This window comes from Triturus cristatus, chromosome 1_1 (assembly GCF_964204655.1).
Source record: "Triturus cristatus chromosome 1_1, aTriCri1.1, whole genome shotgun sequence".
Lineage (NCBI taxonomy): Eukaryota > Metazoa > Chordata > Amphibia > Caudata > Salamandridae > Triturus > Triturus cristatus.
The window spans coordinates 1,404,841-1,412,212 of record NC_140579.1 but is presented as its reverse complement, the minus strand read 5'-3'; the positions used below and the strand labels follow the sequence as shown (position 1 = coordinate 1,412,212).

At 40.5% G+C, this 7,372-nt stretch overlaps 1 pseudogene across 1 annotated transcript; it reads right to left on the bottom strand.

Annotated features, from left to right (window-relative positions):
• Positions 1-1,075: 1,075 nt before the first annotated feature.
• On the bottom strand, positions 1,076-6,858 carry LOC146869042 (uncharacterized; annotated as a pseudogene). The gene is made up of 3 exons (XR_014975665.1): positions 6,138-6,858; positions 5,222-5,275; positions 1,076-4,885 (listed from the first exon to the last, which is right to left on the bottom strand). The product of XR_014975665.1 is annotated as an uncharacterized LOC146869042 (transcript).
• Positions 6,859-7,372: the final 514 nt, after the last annotated feature.

Below are 7,372 nucleotides of genomic sequence, written 5' to 3'. Positions count from 1 at the left end.
TTCCCTTTGTCCCTTCCACATTTACTACTAAAAAGTATACTAAGGCGTGCAGAAACTCTGCAGTCAGGCAAACAACTCCACACAGAAAAAGATGGGAGAGGCAGAAAGACCGCTCATAGTTAACTCCACACAGAAAAAGATGGGAGAGGCAGAAAGACCGCACATAGTTTGTGAACAGCAATTTGTAGTACTTTTGTAGTACTAACAATGTAAAACACAGATTTTTGAGTCTCCCTTGTGATTCTAAAGCTTGTAAACTTTCCTTAGCAGATGGGAAGTAGGTTCAATTTGTAGCAAAATGGAAAGAGGCCAGTAAAGTGGATCTTTGTAATACTGGGCTGTGTCACCTCGGAACAGAAGTGATTATGACTATCTAGGGTGGGGCCAAGAATGGTTTCCATATGGATGGCATTGTCTTTAGTTGTACAAAGATAAGAGAATGATGTGGTGTATGTTGTTGAGATTAACTACCAGTCCTTCATCACCTTTAGTTTTCCATAATGATCAGTCCTAAGTAGCATCAACATGAAAAGACGTTGGTCCCACAGAGACCTACAACAAAGAGTATCCTGCTGCAGCTACCTGGTGAGCCTCATTAAGGGTGGAAACAGTTTGAGTTACTTACATTGCAGATCATAGGGGTGTGGCCTTAAAGTTAGGGATCTACTGGACCTTGTCCAGTGTGGCTTATTAACACTCAGGAAGCAAAACAAACTGAGTGGAATGAGCCCACAAATAGTCATTAGGCAATTACATTAATTCAAGCATTTCCATCCTTTGCTGTGTGCTTTTCTCAGTAAACAGATTATTGGACAATCAATGAATTGATGTCTTTGTGGCTGCTACCTGTGAAGGTTTTGCAAACCTGAACACGACCCCCCCCCCCCAGTGTCGACAGCGAGTTCCTTTTATTCTCCCACATTGTCTCTCTCATGAAGAGAGGTTGCATTTACAACTGAAGTTTTTAACACATTTAGAAAACTGATTTAACATCAGAAAACAAACAACAAGAAAACAAATGATCAAACTTAATCTCCAGCAGACGCTTCCCTGGCATTTAGAACATTGACAAGGTTTTGTCTAGCGCGAGTTCTTTCATGTTGAGAGAGAGCAGATTTCTGACTGAAGCTTTTCCAGCATTCAGAGCATTGATAAGGTTTTTGCCCAGAATGTAAAGGCTCATGTCGGGTGAGACAGGTTTTCAGTCTTAATCATAAGAGAGTAAACTTAATGATTTCCTCGTGTCTTTCTGTACCAGTTGTCTACCCTAAACCCTCATCTAAAAATTGACGTTTAATAGAAGTGCAGTATACAGGGGTAAGATTAATAAGTGAGGTGGTGATGTTGTTCGGGCGTTTACGTTGTCCTTAGCATCACACGAAAATGCCAATTTTTAGATATAAGAGGCAATTTTATATTTCACTACACAGATCCCTGCAGTATTTTCCCTCGAAAGAAGGTGGTATTCACCTAGGGAAGTGAATACCTATGTGCGAAACCAATTGATGCTGCCGCCTGATACTACATCATAATGGTGACCAGTTAACACCACCAGAGGAAAATATTGGTTAAGGCTTTCAGGTAGACAACTAGTACATGAAGACACCAGTAAATCATTTAATTCACTCTCATTTGATTAAGACATGCTACACTTGTGGAAGGTGAGTGTCCTTTCCGCATGCTTCTACCCCCTCCCCACGCCCATTTGATTTTTCGAGACAGGTTTTCCGCCTGAACCTTTTAGGGCATGCAGAACACTGAAACGGTATGTGCCCAATGTGGATTCTCTCATGTTGAATTAAACTAGCTTTCTCACTAAAGCTTTTTTGGGATTAGGAGTACTGATGAGGTTTTTGCCCAGTGTGAGTTCTCTCACGTTGCGTGAGATACATTTTGTGACTGAAGGTTTTCTGGCATTCAGTTCACTGATAAGGTTTGTGCCCCATGTGCGTTCTCTCATGTTGAGTGAGACTTTGTCTCAGTCTGAAGCTTTTCCAGCATTCAGAACACTGATAAGGTTTTTGCCCGGTGTGGATTCCCTCATGTACAGTTAAACCTGATCTGTGACAGAAAAGTTTTTGGCATTCAGAGCACTGATACGGTTTTTCCCCAGTGTGAGTTCTCTCATGTTGGGCAAGAGCATATTTCTGACTGAAGCTCTTCCAGCATACAGTGCACGAATAAGGTTTTTGCCCAGTGTGAGTTCTCTCATGTTTAGTGAGACTTGTTTTCTGACTAAAGTTTTTCTGGCATTCAGAACACTGATACGGTTTTTGCCCAGTGTGAGTTGTCTCATGATTAGTGAGAGTTACTTTCTGACTAAAGCATTTCTGGCATTCACAGCACTGATACGGTTTTAGTCCAGTGTGAGTTCTCTCATGTTGAGTGAGACTAGATTTATGACTGAAGCTTTTCCAGCATTCAGAGCACTGATAAGGTTTTTTCCCAGTGTGAGTTCTTTCATGTTTAGTGAGACTTTGTTTCAATCTGAACGTTTTCTGGCATTCACAACACTGATACGGTTTGAGCCCGGTATGGATTCTCTCATGCAGAGTTAAACCTGATCTGTGACAGAAACGTTTTTGGCATTCAGAGCACTGATACGGTTTTTCTCCAGTGTGAGTTCTCTCGTGTTTTGCAAGATTACATCTCTGACTGAAGCTCTTCCAGCATTCAGTGCACTGATAAGGTTTTTGGCCAGTGTGAGTTCTCTCGTGTTTTGCAAGATCAGATCTCTGACTGAAGCTCTTCCAGCATTCAGAGCACTGATACGGTTTTTCACCAGTGTGAGTTCTCTCATGTTGTGCAAGATCAGATCTCTGACTGAAGCTCTTACAGCATTCACAGCACTGATACAGTTTTTCTCCAGTGTGAGTTCTCTCATGTCTTGCAAGATCAGATCTCTGACTGAAGCTCTTCCAGCATTCAGAGCACTGATACGATTTTTCTCCAGTGTGAGTTCTCTCATGTTTTGCAAGATCAGATCTCTGACTGAAGCTCTTCCAGCATTCACAGCACTGATACGGTTTTTCTCCAGTGTGAGTTCTCTCATGTCTTGCAAGATCAGAGCTCTGACTGAAGCTCTTCCAGCATTCACAGCACTGATACGGTTTTAGTCCAGTGTGAGTTCTCTCATGTTGAGCGAGACTAGATTTCCTACTGAAGCTTTTCAAGCATTCAGAGCACTGATAAGGTCTTTGCCCAGTGTGAATTCTCTCGTGGTAAGTGAGACTTATTTTCTGACTAAAGCTTCTCTGGCATTCAGAACACTGATACGGTTTTAGCCTAGTGTGAGTTTTCTCATGTTGAATTAAACTAAATCTCATACTGAATCTTTTCTGGCATTCTGACCACTGATCAGGATTTTGTCCAGTGTGGATTCTCTTGTGTCGAGTTAGAGTAGCCTTATGACTGAAGCTTTTTTGACACTCAGAGCACTGATTAGGTTTTTGTCCACTGCGAGTTCTCTCATGTTTAGTGAGGTGGGATTGAGAACTAAAGCTGCTCTCACATTCATTGGTCTTATTCGAGTTGTGTGTATCCCCAAGTTGGATTTTTTCCTGGATACATTTCATCTTTGGACTGAATCTGATTTCAGAATCAGAATTAATTCATGTTACACTCAGCATTAACTTTTAAATACACTACACATACTCTGCCAAACATTTGTATTTAATGAATCATAGATTTATTAGGAGATCGTTTTTCCGACGTTTAAAGGCAGTCTATCTAACTTGCCCAATACACTTTCACAGAGGATCCCCCTGTTTTTTATTAAGATGTCCTTCGGGGAATCATTTTCTCAAAGTTATGCCCAGGTCAGTTCTTTCAAGTTAATTTAGACTCATTTTCTGACTCCACATTGGATTTAGGAGTTTTAAAAGCACTGACAAGGTCTTTGGGGTTTAGTGCTTACATTTAACCTAAATTTGTTCATACAAGTATTAATCGGGGATCAAGACATGCAACAATGATTGCTCTTTTAAGCTTCCTATCCCAGTACTAGCTTTTTTGGCTCTGTGGCTAAAGCTACAGTAGGTACATGATTGGCTTTGGCAGTCTGAGACACTTTGAAACAACTGAGATCAACCCAAGAGACAGAGTTCCTGGAGAAAATGTTTCTATATTCAAAATGATAATCCAGCGATTTTGCTGTAGTGACAACAGGGAAAGCATTTTCACAATTACTTACATTTAAATAATGTATTCTCTCCACTTGTATCACATGAGACATAGACGAAAGATTGTTCTTTTAAATTGAGGTGATTGGTAATCCTCACAATTCGGCCACGTCATGTGTAGAGATACTGTTTTGTTGCAAAGGCGCTTGGGTCTCCAAGACATTCCTTATAAACCATCAGATAGAATTTACAACACTGATTAGTTGCTCTCAAGTACACTGCGTGGATATTAATTGTCACCAATATTTTAGTTCTTACATACTTTGAAATGGAAAATTTGGCAATTGCTTCTTGTGATTTTACTTTAGTGACTTGACAACTTATAATGAACATACAAAATGTGTGATATTACTTTGACATTCAGCCCTTTCTTCACCATTCCTGGCACAAATAATTTGTTTCTTTTTAGAGCTCTAAAATGTAGAATGTTTTAATTTCTTCAACATAAATCTTTTCATCATGTTTCACTAAAGTACATTTCTTTTTTGGTTCATGTATCAGTGACTTGTACAAATACAGTTAGATACTATAAATGGACACACAGAAATAATATTTATGACTGCTTTCTTTGCAGAAAGAAGGCATTTACTGAAATTAGATAGGAACTCAGTTTGAGCTGCAATTCCGACAGGGGAGAAACAGCTCTAGGACACTGTGTAGATATGGAGCTTGGAAGCACTGGAACTCAAGGTTGCGAGAGCAAACTGAGGGGATATCGAAAAAAGAAACACAAGTTACACATACATTGCGACACAGATTTTCAGAAGCATCCAACACCAACAATTTACTCTTTCTATGACAACGGCTAGCATCACAGAAAATATTTTAACACCTTTAATAAAATATTAGATACTGTTTACTCCAATGCCCACTTAGAGGATTCATTTATTCCTTATTTCAGCAATCTATGAAGGGACATTTAATTCAACAAACATATTGGCCTTGTACTCTGTGATTTAAATGCCCCTGTCTACTGAGGCTGTGTCCAGTTAGTTCAGCGGAATTCACAGTTTCAAATTTTGGAAAAGATAAGGACTTACTTTGTGGCCTGAAAATCGTCAGACTCCTCCAACAAGATCCTGGTACTGCAACACCTGACAAAGCAAAAAAAACACCACAACAGTAAAGGAAACCAAAAAGGGACAAGAAAAGGCAAACAGAACAAAGAGAGGAAAGAGAATAGAAGACTATCTTCCACTCTCACGACAGGGACCAAGGTGGACCCGTGAATTGTCAGACAAGACAGAAAAGGACAGAATGAGAGGACATGATGAGGTAGAAGTGAGATGCAGAGAGAAAAGACGCAGAAAGAACCTGTCAAGAGAGGATAGTATCACTTGAGGTAGAAAAGACGCAGAAAGAACAAACAGAAGGAGCATAGTATCAAGTGGGTAGAGGAGGAGACAAATGCACAGATAGTCAAGGAACTGCTGGGCAACACGGGAGGCAAGCACTCACAGCCAGTGCATCGAAACCTGAAAAACAACTGGACCTGCACTAGGCCCCCAACATGTTCCTGGAGGAACGTGGCTCCATCAGGTGGGTGCCAGGGTACACAGGTGGTCAGCTACAATAGCGGGAACAAAAAGATATTAGGAGGACATTTGAAGGAACACAGGAAGGCAGCACGCCGTTACAAAACCTTGACCGGTGATGCACTTTGTCAGAGAACCCTTACTATTAATAAAGGCCCTAAAGTAAGAGGCAGGCAGACAAAAGCATAGTACAATTTATGAAATTGGAGATAATTCGCTGGGCACTTGAGTGTACTATTATAAGGAAATATGAGAAAGTGGCTTGCGTAAAAGCAATTTTTTTTTTATTATCAGAAGTTTGATAGCAACACAAATAGTGTAGTGAGGAAGTCAAAAGTGGAAGTTGTAGAGACATAAAAAAACAAAAACAGCTCGAGATAGCAAATAGAGGAAAAAGAAACAGGGTAAAAGGAAACCTTACCTGACAGTTATTTATTTTGTTTCTCCAAGAGTGATGGCCGCACCGCACTGCGTGGCTTCCCAGAATACTTTGAGAAGAAGTAAAGACATGCTTTAACCAAGAGCTTATTTGCATCAGATGACAATTACGCTTCATCCCATTTTCCAAATAACCGTCCTGAACTTACAAAACAAAAGGAACTCTTGTTCTGTGGAAATCATTGTCAAGCATCTATGGTTTAGAAAAAACACTTTATTCTCTTAGTATCTATGACCAAACCCACAAAACACATCTTCCTTCAAATCCAAACCTTGTAGTACAAGAACACACCAATAACCAGGAACCCTTGCTGCAAAAGGTCTGAATGAATACACAGTGCACACACAGGGTGAACAAGGTCTTAGTGTCTCACGCATGCTGTGACGTTATAGCACTGTAAATATACAAATCACTATTCCCTAATGCACCAACCAGGATTCAAATTAGCGACCCTCCAGTTTAACACAACAACAGAAATTATCACATTAACCAACTGAGCATTTCATACAGAATAGTTTAACTTGCATTTTCTCTTCGTTTCAGGTGTTTAAATCATATTACAATTCCTCCCTCTCGGAACTGATTGACACAACCCTTATCCAGCTCAAAGTTCTGCAGCAGTACATTATGATTTTACAACTGAAGGCTAAAATAAATAAATGTAAATATCAGAAGCCAATTATTTTAGGGGAAGACAAAAATATAAACTGGTTTGGCCCTGTTTGCTCACCCTATCACGTATCTTGACTAAGGCCTGTGTACCCTTGCCTTGAGAGACAAAACTGTACGTGAGTCTGGTATCCTAATTTTATTTTGGCCTCAGCAAACGCAAGAGCTTGAGTGCGCACTACATGCCTAGGCCCAAAGTTGACCCTAATGCCCAGTGCCTGGCCGGGAGAACATAGATGGACCCTAAAAGCACACCTCGGTCTGTGTCCCTGGCCATGTACAGTGAGTGGCGGTGGCAGAGTACCATCTCCTTAGAGGTCACCAGCTGAACAGGCTTTTTTACCTGTTCAAGGGTGACCAAACCCGGCATTGATATCCCGGTTTAAATTTCGAGTCATGTGTATTTATATTATAAGGTAGAAGGACTCTATGTTGTTTACACGTGTCTATGTATCTTGTTATCAGTCGCATCCATGTTGGCTTGGCTCTGGGCTGACATGGCACAGGTTGGAGTGTATTGGCAGAAATCCCAAAGAGAAGGGTGTAAC